Here is a 22,140-nt window from a genome sequence, read left to right as displayed (position 1 = left end):
ATTAACCGCAGATCGACTGGACAAGCAAGATTTGCTCGGATCAGATAGGAAAAGCAGAAGCTGCCTGTAAAGGTTATAATGACAGCGGCGTGGCAGAAGACTCCTCGCGTACATGTAATAAGATAACACCGTAATGAACAGAGACAAACGTGTCTATTCATTCATAACTGAAAGAAGGTTACAACTCACCCAGTTGGAGCAAAGCCACCAGAAAAGAAATAAAGATCCTCGCTTGGCTGTTAACAGTTTTTGAGTCAGTGGCTCCAATGTCAGGTGTTGCGCTGTGGTTTGTCTATGTCCTCGTGCAGGCAGCGAACCCACCCGGCATCGGATAAAATCCCATTCGAATGTTTCGCTGACTTGTTACGGAAGACGCAAAGGTGCCGATGTCTTTCACATCGTAACACTCCAGACCTGGGGAGGGAGTGGGAAAGTGGGGGGCACTCCTGTGGGAGGTCGTGAACAAATCCTGGAGTGGAGTGCGCGTGGAATCACGATCAGTTAGAAAGAGGCAAAAGCTGTTTTTTTTATGTTAAAGCGAATGCCATTGCATAATAACCGGCTTATGAACGAAGGCAAGCGAGAGCCCTCTTCTGGAAAAAAAGAGAAACCTGAAACCCAAAAATAGATCAAACACCTGGTACATTGAGTCGGACAACCCCGCTAGCCCGAGGCGCAAATGCACTTTGCCGCTGTTAAGCACACAGCGAACTTGTTGAAATGATTAAAGGCCGGTTTTAATTTCATCAATGGTATGTGAAAAAAAAAATAGAACAATGCTTGCAACTAATACACTTGGATGTTAAAAAAAATAATAAACGAACAAATAATGTAAATGATTCTAACTTATCTATTAAGGGTGCTGTCATACTCCTGTAGAGGGTGCTATAACAAAGGCAAAAAAGTCCAGCTTGTAAGACTGATTTCCAGTACAGAGTGACAATTATAGAATCTGCTTGTCGCAAAACACAAACGGACTCTTGATGGGTGGTCAGTCCGTCACATGACACACCACACTCGACTCACACCACACACGTGAAACGGGTGCCACTGTTAACGTAGGTGGATACGGGAAAGCGTGCAGGGAAGCAGAGTGGTTCACGACCTCACTCTCCTGCTGCACTGGCATCTCAGATTATGCACGATTCATTTGCAGCTAAGATACAAATGCCCTTAAAGTTTTCCTTCTTGTCCGGGTAGCAGAATGCTGTTCAGAAGTTTTACTTTGGTGGGTAATGACTCCGACATTATTATTCATTGAACCATATTGAATAACACATTACGTTCCTGGTATTACCCATCCCCCAAAATCGCCTAAAAATTGTAAATCTAAACGCTTCTCTGTTCACAGTACAGTACCTTGATATTATGAAGTAACTGGCCACACAATCATTTGACACATGCTGGCATATTTTTCTGCAGGGAAACCTGCGACCACATCACCTTTCAAATGTCTTAATGAAAAATAATAATTTACTTCATGGTGATGCAATAGAAACTGTTGCAAACTTATCCTTCCTGGAACTTCAGGCTTTATACAAGCCCTGGTTATAAGCTGTGTGGAGTTTGCAAGGTTCTCCCAGTGTACATGTTAGTTTTTTTCTGGGTTCTCTAGTGTTTTTTCCGACTTCTTATAGATTTGTAGGTTGGGCTGATTAGAATCGGAATTGTTGGTTGTAGCGGAGCATGAGTGGACTGGCGAGCTTTGTTTGGCTGAATGGCCTGTTCTCGTCTAGATTGTTCTAATGCTCTAATGCAGGGGTGCCAAATACATCAATCGCGATCGACCGGTAGATCGGAAAGGCAATGCAGGTAGATCGCGTTGCATTCAAATTTTTTTTTTTAAATGTTAGTCTATCATATATCCTCCCTATGGCATTTGCCACTTGATTGACATACAGATCGGTCAGTCTGACCACTGGACTTCTAACACACTGGTCATCCCGTACGCACGATCAAACGGAGCTACTGCAAAACTCAGGCTATCTAAGTGATCTAGTTAGCCTTCCAATTTATATAAACTAAAGAAGGGATTTAAAAAAAATTTGTGGGATAGGGTATGGACTGGATGTGGAATTGGAAGAGGATTTCTTTTCTCACAATGTCACAATCGAAGTGCGTTTGCCTGATCTGTCAATCTATCATTGCTATTCCAAAGAAGGAAAATGTGGAAAAGCACTTTCGGAATGTTCATAAAAACTACGAAACTTTCCTTCCGAAAGGCGATCTGAGAAAGAGAAAGGAGAGGGAACTAAAATCGCAGTTAATCGGACAGCCGTCATTTTTCACTTGGCTGAATTTAAAAGCAAAGGCAGACACACGGAAGCATCGTTCTGGGTGAGTCACTCGATCATTAAGCATAAGAAGTCTTGACAAGCTCGAGAGATGATAAAAGATGCCTTCGTTGAGGCGGATGGCTAGGGAGAAATTCCTTCTTAGATTTCAAGACACCTGGCCGGAGAAAAAGGAGTTTCTCGTTGTCATTAAATATGCAGAATACAAGCAACTTAACAACGATCAATGGCCGCTAGACTTGGCATTTTCTTTCTGATCTGACCAACATGTTGAATGAGCTTAATTTACAGCTGCAAGGAAAAGAGAAAACCATGGTCAATATGATTAGCTCAGTTAATGCATTCAAACGAAAAATGCAACATCTGTTCTCAAAGCTGTAGCGCCTTGATTTGGGGAACATCCAAAACCTCACGTCAGAGCTGGAGACGCAATGGAAGGCGTGTGCGCAACTTGACAGCATACGCTACACAGAGCAAATTGAAAATTGTCTGTCAGACTTTATCTAATGGAAAAAAGTAACGATTCGAGTGTTGCCCAATGTAGCGGAGTAAGAGTAGCTTTTCTTCTTCACAAACGTACTCAAGTAAAAGTAAAAAGTATGGTGCAGTAAAACTACTCTTAGAAGTACAATTTCGTTACCATGTATATACACATACATATCTACATATATATACACACACTCTCTCTCTCTCTCTCTCTCTCTCTCTCTCTCTCTCTCTCTCTCTCTCTCTCTCTCTCTCTCTCTCTCTCTCTCTCTCTCTCTCTCTCTCTCTCTCTCTCTCTATATATATATATATATATATATATATATATATATATATATATATATAATCTATATCTATCTATCTATCTATATACTATCTATTTCATTTGGGGTGCAAGCAGCTGTTGCTGGGGGTGCCAGAATCCATTGAGGAAGAAAAATTAAAAACATTATTTGTGCAAAATCTTAATTTATCTATCCATTCCTAAATAATTAAATGGGCAGGCTATTTCGTATCAGTGCAATACGCTGCTTGTTAAAACGGATGACTCCTGCTCTTATGTGCACTTAGTACTGCATAGGCATTATGAACTATCGTATCATATATATATATATATTATATATATATATATATATATATATATATATATATATATATACTAATAAAAGGCAAAGCCCTCACTCACTCACTCACTGACTCATCACTAATTCTCCAACTTCCCGTGTAGGTAGGCTGAAATTTGGCAGGCTCATTCCTTACAGCTTACTTACAAAAGTTGGGCAGGTTTCATTTTGAAATTATATGCATAATGGTCATAACTGGAACCTATTTTTTCGTCCATATACTATAATAGACTTCTGCTCGATGCCCGTGGTAGGCGAAGTTACGCCTCCCACGTAATTTAGTGCCTGCCCATATAAGGCCGTCCGTCAGCGGCAATCCAATAAAAACACTGCTGCTAAATATTCACGGGTGAAGGACTGTGCTTATGCAGAGGAAGATGAGATGGTCAGGGTGGTGTTTGGCACAAACTCAGCGAAACTGCGAGAGAAACATTTAAGTGCCAGGTCTTAGCTAACATTAAAGACAGCTGTGGACATCGTACGAGATGGCACCAGCACAGCTGGGAACCTTCGATGTATGTACACCGATCGGCTCACGTGAACTGACGCAGTGCACAGACAAAAAGCAACAGTTCCAAAGACTGCTGAACAAAAACCGAATTACACAATTGAGAAGGCAGCAAAAATATATGAAGCGTGTGATACATAAAAGCATATTCATAAGTGCAGCTACTGCGGAAACAAAGCACACAGTGGAAAAAGTCAATGTCCAGTGTGTCACGTCTCAGATAAAGAGGAAGACGAGCTGTTTATTGATGCAGTAAGAAACGAATCGATGAATGAAACCTGTCATCTTTACAACGATTGACAAACACGGAATGTAACTTGAACACAACACATCCTACAAATACAAACCTGATTGAAAGAAATAATGATAATCAAATCCTTGATGACAGCAACACTCAGTAACACTCACAAAACAATTACTGTATATTGACAATCATGTTACGTTATTTTTAAAATGTTCCCTTTTCTTTTTCATAACTTCTTTAACACACTACTTTTCCGCTGCGAAGCGCGGGTATATATATATATATATATATGTATATATATACCCCGATCTACATACTCTCAAATAGACAAACCACATGCCGTGGTGCAATGGTAGAGGCTTCGCTTCTAGCGCTGAGGTTCGATTCCCGAGAGGTAGTGCGCCGAGTATGTATGCGTGCTTCCCAATTCATTTTACCCTCGCATCCCCTTGGTTTGAGACGTATGAAAAAATATGCGGTTAACGCAGAAAGACAGATCACCAATTGAAGCTTTATGAATAATGGATACTTCATTCGCCATCAATGATTGTTTTGGTAAAGCCATACTCAGTGTATTCATTAGATGAACGGTAAAAAAGTAAAATCGAGGGGAGGTTTACTTATTGAGGCACGCCGGTGAAACCACAATAGCACGCGGGTTCGATGTAGGTCGCGTCAACTCGATCTGAATTGCGCAATCACATTCGAAAAAATATATGTTTTCAAGTTCTATTTAGTCGACACAAATATCTTTGGTTGAATGCAAGGCGAATTTACTCTTTACATTTGTATGGTGAAGAAAAATTTATGCAATGATGCCTACATTTAACTTACATTCCTACCAAAGATATTTCTGTCGACTAAATAAAAATTCCTTCTATTTAAAATTTAAATAGAACTTGAACAGATACGATAGTTCATAATATCCACGCAAACTTGCACGTAAGAGCGGGAGTCATCCGTTTTAACAAACAGCGTATTGCACTGATACGAAATAGCCTGCCCATTTAATTATTTAGGAATGGATAAATAAATTAAGATTTTGTACAAATAATGTGTGTGTGTATATGTATATATGTATGTATATGTATATATATGTTTATATATGTGTGTGTATGTGAATATATATATGTATTTGTGTGTATATATATATATATGACAGCAACACTCATCACTCACAACAGTGACAAAACAATTACATTGACAATCAAGTTACGTTATTTTCAAAATTTTTTCTTTTTTTTCATTACTTCTTTAACACACTACTTCTCCACTGCGAAGCGCGGGTATTTTGCTAGTATATATATAAAAGATAACTCCTGTAGTCACAATAAATGCCTTTATTGAATAGACAAACCAGGAATGAACAAGTTCCTTACTACTGCAGCCACAGCCGTGACACACATAAAGAACATCAATAATAACTCATAAACTTGCAATATTATTTAGGAAAATCGCAACATTTTACTCACCAAAAATTTGGATTATTTGTAAACAAAATCCATCGTCCTCTCTTTCCTCAAAAACAGTTCAATTACTCTGTCGTACGGATTATCCGTGCGCTTCAGATCCATCAAAACCTCACTTTCTATCGCCATCGAAGCTAATGCTGAAAGGCGAACCCGCCCTATGGTATTTCTGGCATAAGTTTGATTTCGCTTTAGGGCTGAAAATTTATCGGTTAATCCGTTCCAGACTCTACCGTGATAAATGAATTTTCGCGAAGTAGAATTCTTTATTTATAAATCGAATATTTTCGCAGTTAGAGTATAGAAAACCTGTTTACGACCTTCTAAATATGTTTTTTAACATTATTAGAGCCCTCTAGACATGAAATAACACCCTTTAGTCACCATTACACTCGTATTACCCAATATATTAGACAAAATAAGATAAAATAAGACATATTAGACGTTACAAATATCATATTACTAGGCGCACTCGCCTTTTAAGGCGACCGACTTTTATCTTTAATTTTTGTGCACTCCATGTGTACATCAGGCATGTAAGTGTAGGGAATGAGAACATCAAAGTGCCCATTCATAACATCTCCCGAAAACCTAAGTTTTTTTATCCCCTCGAGTGCCTGTCCAAAGTCGTACAATGTCAGCCCGAATCTGTACCGCTAAAAACGGAGTTTCATGCACTAAATAAGCTATAGATGAGAATAAGCAAGCACCATCTCCCCTGATATTTACTACGTGGTGAGGCATTTGTACTCCATCAACATTAATTATTTCCAGAGACATAATTTTGTCTATTTTTCCAGCGCATCGCGCACAAAAGCAAGGGAACGATGAGAGCACCAGAACTCTGCTCACATCGCGTCGCTTTGTACCTCAAGCCGCAAGTAGTAAGTCTGCAATAAGCGGAATACCGTTACGCTTTGCACTCACGGGATGGAAGGACAATCCCAAATGCTTTTATATAGTAGATTATTGTACTGTACATTTAATTGCACACAAACACACATAGTTCTTACACACAACCACTAACCTATGAAGGCACAACCTCAGTAGGAGAGTCTTCAGGTGGTGCAGTATCTTCAGCAGGTGCGTTGTCTTCTTCCGCTGAAGGAGTACTAGGAGTAGGCAGTGGGTGTCTGGGTGCGCCGCTGAAGAACATCTTGAAAGGCACTTGCTGGCGCTGTCTTTTTATATACGTGAGGAGGCTTTTGTAGGGTATTGCCATCTTTGATCATATCCAAGAGTTTCACCTTCTCCTGGATAGTAAGCATCTTCCTCCAGCGCTTAGTTTTATTGTCAGAAGGCTTAGAGAAAGCAGCACGTTTAGGAGCCATCATAGGGCTTAGATAAAAGTTCTCAGAAAGCGCATGCGTAGTGATGTAAGCGTGTATGAGAAAAAAATTGCGATAGAGTGGAGCCGCTTAAGTCGAAGCGTGATATAGCGAGGGATCACTGTATATGGACGAAAATATGTTCCAGTTATGACCATTACGCATAGAATTTCGAAATGAAACCTACCCAACTTTTGTAAGTAAGCTGTAAGGAATAAGCCTGCCAAATTTCAGCCTTCTACCTACACGGGAAGTTGGAGAATTAGTGATGAGTGAGTCAGTCAGTGAGTGAGTCAGTGAGGGCTTTGCCTTTTATTAGTATAGATATATGTATATATAGTATATATATGGAAGAGAAGGTCTGTGATACGGTTTGCATATTTGCAGCTGGAGATCCACAAAGGGAGAAAATTAATATTAATAATATTAATTAATATTTTCTCCAAATAACCACAGTCCCACACAGTACACAGTGCCCAAGCACCAATCACTTCTAATTCGGCTTCTCTATCACAGTCTGTGGCCGCCTTTCCTCTCCTTATGGGAGCTTCGTCCTGCTCCCACGGCCAACTCTAGCTCGGTCCACTGGGGTTTCCCATAGTCCTTTTATACTTCGTGACCCGGAAATATTTCTTCTTCAGGTCACCCTCACACCTTCCTTCACCAAGTGTCCCGGAAGTACTGTGGGCTTCCATTCGCGTGACTCCAAAGCACTTCCAGATTGATGTCCTCATAATATCCCCTTGGTTCTTGGTGAGCTACCCCTGGTGGCACCCACAGCACCCAACAGGGCTGAGGATACGAACTCCACATCCCATGCTGCCCTGCGGGAATCTGAGGAGCCATTTCCATCGAGGGGAGCTGCCATCTAGCGTTCCAGGGGATGTAGTGTCCTGAAAAGGCTGTTTTCTTCCATGTAGGGACATCCAGACTGGACTGAAATCCCGGCCGTTCACCACTATATATATATATATATATATATATATATATATATATATATATATATATTGTGGAAAGCGTATCCCCAGACACAGACACACCAACACCAAGATGTCGAAAACACACTTCTTTATTTTCTAAATGTTTCTGCACCACAATGTCCTCACACCAATTTTCTCCACTCTCGTCTTCTTCTTCTTTCTCTTTCTCTCTCTCTCTCGACCTCCTTCCTCTTCCTCCTCCTCCTCACAAGCTTCGTCTCCTTCCTCCCTACTCTGGCTCGTCTACTGGAAGGAAGTGGCCCCTTTTATTATGACCCGGATGAGCCCCAGGTGCTCTCCCTGACGTCACTTCCTGGTGTGGTGGAAGTGTCAGGAAAGCACCTGGAAGCACTCCGGGTGTCCTTGGAATTACTTCTGGCAGCACTTCCTGGTGTGGCGGAAATGCTGCCATCCAGGTTTCTCTAACTGTCCGGGCGCCCCCTGGTGGTGGCCACGTCCTCTCATAAAAAGCGTCCCAGCTCCATCCCTGTTGCCCCCAAATAGCCCCGGGCGGCTGCCAACTCGTGGCTGAGGAGTAACATTATCCAAGTCGGGGACTATCCAGGCGTCCCGGCCGGGCAGTGTCCCCGGACCTCTGTGACTATATATATATATATATATATATCAAAATATATATATATATATATATATATCAAAATACCCGCGATTTGCAGTGATGTCGTGTGTTAAAGAAGTTATGAAAAAGAAAAGGAAACATTTTAATAATAACGTAACATGATTGACATTGTCATGAGTGTTGCTGTCATATATATGCCTGCCTGAATAAGTCACCCTCGCTTCGCTCTTACTTTTTTACCGTTCATTTAATCATGGCTAGTGGCGGAAAAATTATAAAATGGAAGGAGGATTACACTGAGTATGGCTTTACCAAAACAATTATTGATGACGAGTCGATTATTCATAAAGCTTGAATTGGTGATCTGTTTTTCTGTGTTAACCTCATATTTTTTCATACTTCTTCTCAAACCAAGGGGGTGCGAGGGTAAAATGAATCAAGAAGAAAAGGAAACATTTTAAAAATAACATAACACGATTGTCAATGTAACCTTTTGTAAGTAGTGCCTGGAGGATTCAGTGTGGAGAAACTCTAGAGACAGCGTGTGTATTAACTTGTGGATTTTTCTGTGAGTATTTGGTGGCAGTGTGACGAAATTGCTTCAGAAGACGGCGTTAGCCGCGGAGCTCAGCTCAGAGCAAAATGAGGTGAATGGGAGGGGAGATGATGACGTGACTTCCCTACCCGCCTTAACTGTCAATACCCCCACAAACACAGTCTCTCGGAATTTGCATAAGCACAGCCTTTGACCAGCAATTTGAACTTAGTTAGAAAGTGATCAAAACTGTCGTTTATACCCTGCGTCGTCTCATTAAACTTGTATCCCGCATTAGCTGTGGGCATGATAAACGCCAGCGGCAGCCTGTCTATAAACTTAATTTAAACTTTAGTTTTACACCGTGCTTTGTTTCTGAAGTAGCTGCAGGCATGAATATGCTTGTACAGTATGTGTCACTCGCTCGCTTCTTATTGTTTCGCTGCCTTCTCAATTGCATAATGCATGTTTTCTTCAGCGCTTTTTGGAGCTCTTCCTGGTTTTCTACGTAATGCGTTGACAGTCAGTGTAACTTTTGTAAGTAAGCTGTAAGGAATGAGCCTGCCAAATTTCAGCCTTCTACCTACACGAGAAGTTGGAGAATTAGTGATGAGTCAGTGAGTGAGTCAGTGAGTCAGTGAGTCAGTCAGTAGACATGTAGACTCAAACCCATTATGACAGCAGCAATCCAAGCTGTGAGAAAACACTAAAAAGGAGGCGTGTCAGACGTCGTGGTACATTTCCTGATGCAGCTAGACGAAAACAACTCTGTGACGCTGCCGCCAAATACACAAAACAATTACTTTGACAATCATGTTATGTTATTTTTAAAATGTAGATATATTGCCTTTGATTCTTGTAAGTTTAAGCATAATTCTGTGATGAAGACCCCTCAGGAATAAAAACTACTTTATGATTTGTGATTCATTTCTTCCTTTGTGGATCTCCAGCTACATATATATATATATATATTATATATTATATATATATATATATAATTTTAATGTGGGTAGATCATTTTGACCTGGTCATTTTAAAAGTAGCTCGCAAACCGAAAAAGTGTGGGCAGCCCTGCCCTAATGGGTGTGTGTGGGTTGTTGTGGAATGTGGATCTATTTAAAGGATAGCTGTGCTATTCTTTAGTCAAAGTTATTGCTTCACAATCATAGCATATATGCATTTGCCACGTGAAATTTTGTCCTAAAGTTAAGCATTTTCTATAAATTTGAAAAGATATTGTGCCACACTGGCGCTTTGTAATAGAGGCTCTAGGGCACAGAGCACCACCAGAGGATAAAAGCTTAAAAACTTACCAAATTCATCTATTCTTCAAACCAAGAGAGTTATCGAGCATTTATTCATTTCTTGAAATCACACATACATGGTAAAATAGCTTATACATGCCATTTTCAAGCAAAAAAACACCAGTACCATATATGAAATGCGGCCATTGTAAATGAAGACCTGCTGTGCGTGTTCCCTCAGTGCTGATCTGACCACAGCAACCTTTCACTTCCTCAGGACGTTGTTTTTTTTAAAACACCAAATGACAGTAAACTTTACATGCCACATGCTTTGTAACGTGTTGATTTTCTTCCGTATTTATGTCAGAAATCCTCCCACAATGCTGCTATTATCACACACGCAAACAGAAAACGCATTCCTTATTTCCAGAAATAAAAGGAAATGAGATGAAATTATTATTTCCAGTTCTCTTTTGTTGTTGGAAACATGTTGGAATGACAGAAGGCATGTTTTGTTATACTGAAATTTTTTGCTGCTTCAAAGTTGACATATTTGGTAAGTTTTTAGGGATTAATTTTCCAGTGGTGCTCCGTGCCCCTTTATCTCCATTATAAAGTGCCTGTGCAGGTTAAGATTTTTTTTAAATGTATAGAAAATGCTTAACTTTAGAACACAATAAAACATGCCTACCATGTTTGTGAAGAAATAAATTTGACTTGAAAAATGCCAAACTTATCCCTTAAGATTAGTGCATCCTTTGTGGCTTATGCCACCAGTGTTGAATTTGACATTCTGAAAGTGAATAGCTAGATGAATGCAGAAACATTTTAGATGATATTTACTGTATATACATTTTTCAAGTAAAATTATGGAATGTCACTTTAGAATTGTGGGGAGCCAGAATTTCTCCTGGCTCAAGTCAGGAGTCCTGAATACTGAATTATACAGTATAATATATTATACAGGGAGATTCTAATGGGCATTGATTCTAATGATGTGTTACTCACTCATATAATAATAAAGCAATAAAAACAAAATTAATACAGTGCATACCTTGATAGATGTGTAAATGATCTAATCACATTCAGTGCTGGAAATGGTTGGCTTCTTGCAAACAGGTATACATGGGAATCCATATTGGTAAAGACATCTGCAAGCATTGTAGGGGTAATGGCAGCAATTTCCTATTCAATGTTTTGCTGTAATTGTTTCAGTGTACAAGGCTTGTTCTTGTGCACTTTTCTTTTCAGAGCTCCCCAAAGGAGGACAGTCCAGGGAACGAGATGGCCATAGTCCCTTTGAAATGACCAGACTGCCAAAAAAGTGATTCGATTTGTGCCATGCCGAGAGCTGATGTGTGACAGGTTGGCCCATCTTCCTGGCAATAACCTTCACTGATCTCACGCTCATTCTGTTCATTCACAAATAAGCCAAAAATGTTCCGGTCCATGCCAATATTGAACTTTATTTTGTTTGGATTCCTTCACTATTAAGACAGTAATACATCATAACTCGGAGCCTTGCCCATTAGAATCACCTTGTATTATAATTTTATTATAGGTCATGGGAACTTATCCCAGCAGCATCAAATACAGTCACAGGATCCAACCCTGGATTGCGCAGCAGTCCTGTACAGATATATTTTGGACAAAATTAAATAAATAAATATGCAAATAAATACATGTACTGTGAAATGTTGCAATAGATAAATAAAAACACAATATGTGAACATAAATAATTAAATGTTTCATGTAATTCATTTTTTTATTTACATATTTTATTATTTTTTCACCTATTTGTTTCTGTGAGACCACATAAAATAAACCTGTCACTTTCGCCCATCAAAGTTATAAAGTGCCAGAGGGGAAGGACAAGAATACTGGCTGGAATTAAGAAAGGCTTGACCAGGAAGCCATAATGGAAGGAGCAGGCAAACAGGCTTACTGGCGGCAGATCATTCCCCCACACAACAGGTGGCAGTGTCCCTCCAAGCTAAACCTGATCAGGACACCCGCAGGGTGGCATGGGAGTTGGTCTGGAAATGCAGCCCTGTCCAAGTTATTTGGGGGCCTCCAGAGGAAGCTGCTGGGGGAGGACTGCCCTGGCTTCCACACAACCTGGAAATGCCTCGGACAACCTAGATTGGAAACTGGAAGCAGTTCTCAGGACTGGTTTAAACGGAAGCCGGCTGCCTCACTTGAACTGAGTCAGAATCGAGAGGCTGCAAGCAACACTGAGCGTGAGGCAAGGGAAGGAAGAATAATTGGTTATTATTGTGTATTTTGTACTATTGTGGCTGATTACTGGAGAAGAGAAATGACTTGTGGAATAACATCCTTTATTTTATTCATAAAGTGTGTGCTGCATTGTTGTGTCTATGGGTTGGGGCTTTTTGGCTCCCCCTTGTGGTCATAAAGTTCAGAGGTTCAGCTCTGGTGCGCCCTGTATTTTCATTGGTGAATCATCAGTGGAGTGGGTGTAAATTTGGTAGTCATTTTTTCAGCAGGCACTTCAGGTGGAGACCCCTGAGAAGATAACACATTCAGGGCTTTGTGAATTGAACTAGCAGCTGTGTGCAGTTATTTTTGCACATTTGTCCACTATATATAGGCGCAGTCACTAATCTGAGCACTGACAATTCACCAATCAAAACACAGTAATAGCTAAAGCCCACCCTCTCAACTTTGATGACAGTTTTAATTTCAAGCCATATGTCATGTTGGGTGCAGTGTGTATTTGGAAAAATTTTTTATTAGCATAAGAGAATAGCAAATTAACATATAGAGCCATAAACAGTAATTAAAAGCTTCTAAAACATTAGATTAAGCATAAATTAGAATATAGTTAACTAAAAAAATCAGATATATTGCATTATTTTTTAGGCTTACATTAAAATTTCCAAAGTAAGAAAAGAACAGCTAATTGATACACCGAGACCAGTTTTGGACAGGATAAGAGTTTGAGAACACCTGTGATTCAAGGCTAGGAAGAGATAAAGATGGCTCTGAAAGCAGCTCGGTTGCTGAATCAGCAGAAAGGCTTTTGCTATAAGCAGGGTAACGCTGACCTAATGCTTGAAGAGAAAATCTTAGTAAATGCAGGCATTAGCAAAAATATTATAAGAATATATTAACAATTAACTTTAGTGTAGAAATAAAGACAAATCAAGCATGCCAAGCAATGATCAAATGAAAGCACATACTATACTTCTTTTTAATTAAAGCTTAAGCGTCAGGTCACTATTGTAAAAAGTTTGGAAGGCTTAAGAGAGGAAACGATGAGAGGAAAACCCATATATGGAATTGAAGCCTTGGCCAGTTAGAGAAAATGAGAACAGCATAGAAAGATTACAAATTCCATAAGGGGGCCAGTAATAGGAAAAGTAAGGAGATAATAAGGGTTCCCATGGAAACTCAAAGTCTGGTTAGACAGGAGTAAAAGGGAGTCAGAGGAGGTAGGCAAACAAGCTCATTAGAGCAAGGTCAGAAAAGATAGGAAATTACATAGTAAAGGCTAAAAATGGTGAAGAGGAAGGCATCCACCCAGTCTTAGACCAATCAAATAAGCCGAACAGACACCAAGAGAAACAATGGACAGTAAAACCAGGTGCAGAATGAGCTAATTGAATGAGCCAAAATGATAAGACATTGTTATAAAAGCTTCAATTGCTGTAATGATCGTGGCTCAATCTCATTCGGCCGAATTGGGTTGAGTCCGTGTGGTTGATTTATTGCAATAAAGCCTTAAAACTCTGTCTGTCTATCTCGAGTCCTAATAGCCTTTATTTTTAGGTAAAAAGCCTTCTGATGATGAATTTTTCGCCACGACAAGTACTACTGAAATAAATGAAGAAACAAATAAGTATTGAAATAAATAAGCAACATAGATCATGATTAACCTAATTATGTATGGACACAAACAATTCTGTTTTTATTTACTCATTGTGATATTTCACAATACATTTACTTATTTAATTGTGTAAAAATATTCCTACATACAGTTCATCCCAAGATACAGTTATGCATATCCATATTACATCTTTCTCTCTCTTATATATATATATATATACACAGTGGTGTGAAAAACTATTTGCCCCCTTCCTGATTTCTTATTCTTTTGCATGTTTGTCACACAAAATGTTTGTGATCATCAAACACATTTAACCATTAGTCAAATATAACACAAGTAAACACAAAATGCAGTTTTTAAATGATGGTTTTATTATTTAGGGAGAAAAAAATCCAAACCTACATGGCCCTGTGTGAAAAAGTAATTGCCCCCTAAACCTAATAACTGGTTGGGCCACCCTTAGCAGCAATAACTGCAATAAAGCGTTTGCGATAACTTGCAGTGAGTCTTTTACAGCGCTCTGGAAGAATTTTGGCCCACTCATCTTTGAAGAATTGTTGTAATTCAGCTTTATTTGAGGGTTTTCTAGCATGAACCGCCTTTTTAAGGTCATGCCATAGCATCTCAATTGGATTCAGGTCAGGACTTTGACTAGACCACTCGAAAGTCTTCATTTTTTTTTTCTTCAGCCATTCAGAGGTGGATTTGCTGGTGTGTTTTGGGTCATTGTCCTGTTGCAGCACCCAAGATCGCTTCAGCTTGAGTTGACGAACAGATGGCCGGACATTCTCCTTCAGGATTTTTTGGTAGATAGTAGAATTCATGGTTCCATCTATCACAGCAAGCCTTCCAGGTCCTGAAGCAGCAAAACAACCCCAGACCATCACACTACCACCACCATATTTTACTGTTGGTATGATGTTCTTTTTCTGAAATGCTGTGTTCCTTTTACGTGAGATGTAACGGGACATTTGCCTTCCAAAAAGTTCAACTTTTGTCTCATAAATCCACAAGGTATTTTCCCAAAAGTCTTGGCAATCATTGAGATGTTTCTTAGCAAAATTGAGACGAGCCCTAATGTTCTTTTTGCTTAACAGTGGTTTGCGTCTTGGAAATCTGCCATGCAGGCCGTTTTTGCCCAGTCTCTTTCTTATGGTGGAGTCGTGAACACTGATCTTAACTGAGGCAAGTGAGGCCTGCAGTTCTTCAGACGTTGTCCTAGGGTCTTTTGTGACCTCTCGGATGAGTCGTCTCTGCGCTCTCGGGGTAATTTTGGTCGGCCGGCCACTCCTGGGAAGGTTCACCACTGTTCCATGTTTTTGCCATTTGTGGATAATGGCTCTCACTGTGGTTCGCTGGAGTCCCAAAGCTTTAGAAATGGCTTTATAACCTTTACCAGACTGATAGATCTCAATTACTTCTGTTCTCATTTGTTCCTGAATTTCTTTGGATGTTGGCATGATATCTAGCTTTTGAGGTTCTTTTGGTCTACTTCTCTGTGTCAGGCAGCTCCTATTTAAGTGATTTCTTGAATGAAACAGGTGTGGCAGTAATCAGGCCTGGGGGTGGCTACGGAAATTGAACTCAGGTGTGATACACCAGAGTTAGGTTATTTTTTAACAAGGGGGCAATTACTTTTTCACACAGGGCCATGTAGGTTTGGATTTTTTTTCTCCCTAAATGATAAAAACCATCATTTAAAAATTGCATTTTGTGTTTACTTGTGTTATATTTGACTAATGGTTAAATGTGTTTGATGATCACAAACATGCAAAAGAATAAGAAAACAGGAAGGGGGCAAATAGTTTTTCACACCACTGTGTGTATATATATATATATATATATACTAGCAAAATACCCGCGCTTCGCAGCGGAGAAGTAGTGTGTTAAAGAAGTAATGAAAAGAAAAGGAAACATTTTGAAAATAACGTAACATGATTGTCAATGTAATTGTTTTGTCACTGTTGTGAGTGATGAAAGTTGCTGTCATATATATATATATATATATATATATATATACACACACACACACATATAAACATATATATATACATATCCATACATATATACATATACACACATATATATACATACACACATACAAACATACACACACACATATATAAACATATATATATAAATATACATACATATCTACATATATACATATACACACACACATATATATATACTAGCAAAATACCCACGCATCGCAGCGGCGAAGTACTGCATTAAAATTTTTATTAAGAAGAAAATTTAACCTTTTTAAACTGAGGGAAAATATGGTAATAATTATTTGTTAAGGATCTCTTTGTATACCATGTTGTCAATTCGGCCCTCCGGTTGTAATATGACCAAGCTGTGCGCTGAGCTTACTCTTGAGCATGTGACTTACAGTTGGCCATGTGAACAATAATCTTGTCTCAAATCTCACAGCTTGGATTGCTGCTATCATAATCGGTTTGAGTTTCATAGTTTGTTTCAATTATGACAGTATTTGCAGGATTTGTTGTATTGAAGTGACATTCGGCATCTGTCAAGCGTTGTAAGCACACAACCGGTTTCAGCGATAAAAATTACATCCAGCTTTTGAGAGTTTAAACATTCATAAACATCAAAGTGTCCACTACTGAAATCATCACCTGTGAATCTAAGATGTTTAAGAGGCATTGGCGGTTGTCGAAAGGTGTAAAATATTTGGCAATTTCGGTACACTTGAAAGAGACAACCGAACAATTCAGCGGCAGCCATCAACTCACATGCAGAACCATAGGTGAAGGGGATTAAGCATTTCACTCTTATAGTGCTCCTGTGTAGTATAATTATCTCCTGTAACGTCATCAGTCCACACCTTGAACCTGTCCCAGTCATTCAATACATAAGACACAATGTTCCTCCGGATATCAAGAGTGAGCCTGATATGGCCGTGCAATATGTAACAAAGAGAATGGAAAAGGTAGGTGGTATCTCCGGGCATGGAAACCACTCGGTAAGTGATAGTTCTTTGATCGATAGTGATCATCTCGATAGACATGGTAATGGGGGTTGGAATGATAAAGGAAATGGGTACCTGAGCAATGTAAAGTAAGTGTAAAATACCTATACAATAACTATAATTGTAATAAACAAACAATAAAACAGCGGAGAAGCCGTGGATTAAACAAAAAGACTGTAGTTATCCGTAGGGAGACGTGAATCCCGTGGCGAAGCAAGAAAGGGAATGTAGAGACTGGAGCGACGGACGGCCTTATATAGGCAGGCAGCCAACAACGTGGGAGGCGTTGGGATGGGGGACCCAACGCCGCCTCACACGGTGACTAAGCTGCAGGCTATGGACGTATATATGTACGTAAGTAGGATTCAGTTAGCGTTGGGAACCCGTGTACCAAATTTCTTGAAGATGGGCCCATAAGTAACAAAGACTGTTGAAAAGTTCGATATGGTGGCCGACAGTGGCATCATACCATCGAAATAAGTACTACATTGGTTTCGGTTAGTGCAGGGAAGCCGCCTACCAAATTTCGAGAAGATGAGGCCATAAATAAGAAAGTTCAACATGGTGGACCTTGTTGGCCATTATGACCATTACGCGTAGAATTTCGAAATGAAACCTGCTTAACTTTTGTAAGTAAGCTGTAAGGAATGAGCCTGCCAAATTTCAGCCTTCTACCTACATGGGAAGTTGGAGAATTAGTGACGTTGGAAAGTTCAATATGGCGGCCGACAGTGGTGTCATACCAACGAAATAAGTACGTACATCGGTTTCCGTTAAAAGTTCCATATGGCGTCGACAGTGGCATCATACCACCGAAATAAGTACCAAATTTCAGCCTTCTACCTACACGAGAAGTTGGAGAATTAGTGACGTTGGAAAGTTCAATATGGCGGCTGACAGTGGCGTCATACCACCGAAATAAGTACGTACATTGGTTTCAGTTAGCGCAGGGAAGCCGCCTACCAAATTTCGTGAAGATGGGGCCATGAATAAGAAAGTTCAATATGGCGGATGTTGTTGATCATTATGACCGTTACGCGTAGAATTTCAAAATGAAACCTGCTTAACTTTTGTAAGTAAGCTGTAAGGAATGGGCCTGCCAAATTTCAGCCTTCTACCTACACGGGAAGTTGGAGAATTAGTGATGAGTCAGTGAGTCAGTCAGTCAGTGAGGGCTTTGCCTTTTATTATTATATATATATATATATATATATATATATATATATATATATATATATATATATATATATATATAGAGAGAGAGAGATATATATATATGGAGATCCACAAAGCTGAAATTTGTTTGACAGGATGATACATATAGGCCAGTAGGCATCCACTAAGAAAAAACATTTTGTTATATCAATATTTAGAGGCAAACCCCTCCAATTCAAAATAAATACCCTCAAAATCACAAAGATTTAATTGAAATTTGGTTATGTTGTAGAAAATAGAAAATTGGCTGGCATGCATTTTTTTATTTGTTGATACATTTTTTATTGATCGATATGTGTTAATATTGTGCCAACTTACATGCACTGCACTGTCCTGAGAGCATGCTTTATGCAAATGAAGGACAAAGCAGAAGTGATTAATGGGCCACTCAATTAGCTGAGTAACCAATAAAGCGGACAGACAAATGAAGATGGAGTGGGGTGGGGTCCTGGACAAGAAAAGAGACGCTTTGAACTAGAAAGAGAAAGTTCTGCAAAACTCAAGGAAGATACAGAGCTTAATGGTTAGCAAATGAGGTTTTTTGCTGTTGACTAGTGTCACTCTTACAGTAGATGAGTACCGACTATCATTTTGGTTATCTGTTCCATTCCATCGACCTACTGAGGTTAAGTATCAAGTGTCATGAGGCACTCTTACACAAAATGACAAGGGAGAGGAACCCCATGGAGTTTCAAATGCCACTTAGCACCAACACAAATGATGACCAGGGTGAATGGCAACTGCACAGGAGTGAGAGTGAACAGCCTGATAACAGCTGCGCCGCAGGTCAAAAGTGCTGTATGGCACCCACAAAAAGGGGGTCCAGCTGTGCATCCACACAGCTTAGAGGGTACATAGCCGATTACCTGTTTCAGTTTCACTTTCCTGTAAAACTGTCTTTTGCAATGTCCATCAACAAAAGCCAAGATACTACAAAAAATAGGAATTGTTCTAATGTAGGAATGTTATACACCTGGACAGTTGTGACTTACTGATATTATTACTCATTGTCTGACTGATGCCTTTATCCAAGGCAACTGACAACTTGGGATACAATGGGTTGCATTTCTTTTGTTTTCTAAATTAGAGCATAGGCACGTGATGTGATTTGTTCATGATCGCACAGTGTTAGTAACGGGATTTACAGCCACAACCTCAGAGTTTAAAGTCCAAAGCCTTAATCACTACACCACACTGCCTTCCAATAACATTAGCCTTTGGTTTAAAAAAAAATAAATCTACAAATATTGTATACAGAGAAGCACTTAGTTACTTCTGATGCATCCAACTAACGAACAGTACTATAACCGATGTCCACTGTCCATTGAATAACACAGTCAGATATTTAATATTATCATAGTGCCTTCTTATTGGGGTACAGTAGTGCAGTAGTTAGAAGCTCCTGCTTCACAGATCCAACATCCTTGATCCTGTCAGTTTGTAGTTATGTTGTTCTCATGTTCATGTATGTATTCCCCAATGTATTTCAATTGTTTCCCACACCCTTAAATGGGTGCCAACATTTTTGTCAAGTTTAAATGCACCCGAGTGCGGCTGTGTGTGTGGAATGGTCTTGTGATGAATTGGTGCCCCTGTTCTTTCTGTCTTGTGCTCAAAGCTGTTGTAATAGGGTCTGGTTCCCAAGTGAAATGGATTAAGCGCATTTGAGAATATTGTGATTTCTTAACTGATATTATTTACTGCCTTCAATGTACTATAGTGTAAAGCTGCACATTGGAATGTTGTTTAGCTCTGCCACTGCAGAAATATAATGTTCTTTGCTCAAATCCCATGCCCGGTTATTGTCTGTATGAAGTCTTCATGACCGCCCCATGTTTGGATGGGTTTTACTCAGGTAATCTGCCCACATGCACATGGTATATTAATTGGCAATTCTAAATTGCTACTGTGTAATATGAATGTGGGTGTGTGTATGCATGGGCTCTCTAATAGGCTGATGCCCAAACCAGGATTTGTTTCCAATGGTGTGCTCCATTATTCCTGGATTTGTTGCAGTGTCCCTGCCTTGCATAAATTGTTTTTGGAAATGTTACTACAAAAATAATTTTCAAAAGAAAGACGAAAGAGGTTTTCATGTGTTTTTTCTGAGTAATTGTGTAGTCATATTTTTGATGTTTTTTGATGGAACGGTGCAGCATCCAGGGCTGTTTCCTGCCTTGCACACATGAAAGTGTTTTGAAAAATGGGAATAGTTAGAACAGCAGACTTACAAAGGTTAATTTTTTCCAAATTTTTAGATTGGACAGAATTTTTGTTTTTCTCAGCTCCATTAGGATCTCGCCTGAAACATATTAATCTGGTGAAATTTATCATTATATGCTCCTTTTTGTTAATTACTCACATTTTAGGTAATCTGTGCACTCTTTGGAATATGAGAATCAGTGCAGCAGTGCCACTGTGAAGGGCATTAGATAAAGGCACTCCTTACAATTCTTACAATGCCTTGTCAGTCCTTATTACAGAGGTTAAAATGAAAAGATGCACTTTAATATGGCCTGGGTGATTTCTCATGTCTCATGGAGATCTAGAAGAGTATAACACAGTTGAAAATTGATTTCAAGAAAAGTCCGAAAGTCTCACTGTCACATTACAGTAGCTGGTTTATTACAATTCACAGCCTAGTCAGTTCAGGTTTTGCCACTTAACATGAAGGTCATTTTACTAGTCATTAAAATAAGAAAAGCACAGCTCTATGTATTTGTGATTTGTAAGGAAGTTGGGATAATATGCCACCATGTAAATTGCTGTGTAAACATTTTAGGTCATGAAGAAAATTATTTTGAAAGATTATTGCCTGGGCAGTGTTTATTTGCTCATAAGGCATTATTCAAATAATGAACAGTGATACGGCGCAGTGGTAGCGCTGCTGCCTCGCAATAAGGAGACCTGGGTTCGCTTCCCGGGTCCTCCCTACGTGGAGTTTGCATGTTCTCCTCGTGTCTGCATGGGTTTCCTCCTGGTGCTCCGGTTTCCTCCCACAGTCCAAAGACATGCTTGTTAGGTGCATTGGCAATCCTAAATTGTCCTTGGGGTGTGTGTGTGTGTCCTGCAGTGGGCTGGCGCCCTGCCTGGGATTTGTTCCTGCCTTGCGTCCTGTGTTGGCTGGGATTGGCTCCAGCAGACCCCTGTGTTAGGATATAGCGGGTTGGATAATGGATGGATGGGTGGATACAAATAAAGTAACAGCATTTTTTTCTGTTTTCCAAAAATGTACAGATATCTTGTAAAAAGCTAGAACAACACATTTGATCTGAAAACCTCAAGGCATCCCAGCCATTCTACGTATTTGTTAAATACCACCAGCAGCACATCTGATTCAAATTAATGAGGTAGGGGTTAGCGAAACCAGGTGTGCTAGTGGAGCAATTGAACAAATAAACAGGTGGGATTCCTGGAGAAGAAGTGTAGAAATGGTAACCCATTTTGACAGGCGTAAAATAGTTTTGTATCAGAAAGGCTATAGCTGACAATGATCAATGCCACCAAACTGGATTTTCAATATAATAACACATTTTATTTACACAGCACCTTTGATATGTGTTATTTTTGCTGTCATTAAAATATCACAAAATGGGTAACCTGAAGGCAAAATATCATGGAGGATCCAAAAGCTGCACGTGAAGAACAGTATGAAAATTCACTTCTTTAAAAGACAGAAGCAAATCCATTGAGGCAGTGACAGTGGTGTAGGGGATTTTGTCAAAACAGATGGAATGACGACTACTAAGAAATAGAAACTGATCTTGATTCATTCTGATGTACTTTCAGAAA

The 22,140-nt window shown here is 39.5% G+C and overlaps 1 protein-coding gene across 1 annotated transcript in view; it reads right to left on the bottom strand.

Moving 5' to 3' along the window:
• Positions 1-570, bottom strand: part of rerg (RAS-like, estrogen-regulated, growth inhibitor) — a 279,191-nt gene extending 278,621 nt beyond the window's left edge. Inside the window, exon 1 of the mRNA XM_039769411.1 lies at positions 190-570. The gene's annotated coding sequence lies outside the window, so the exon portion shown is untranslated. The remainder of the gene's footprint in view (positions 1-189) is intronic.
• Between the last annotated feature and the right edge of the window lie 21,570 nt (positions 571-22,140).

The sequence above is a fragment of the Polypterus senegalus genome, chromosome 11 (assembly GCF_016835505.1).
Source record: "Polypterus senegalus isolate Bchr_013 chromosome 11, ASM1683550v1, whole genome shotgun sequence".
NCBI classification, from domain to species: Eukaryota; Metazoa; Chordata; class Cladistia; order Polypteriformes; family Polypteridae; genus Polypterus; species Polypterus senegalus.
This window is presented reverse-complemented; position numbering and strand designations above follow the sequence as displayed.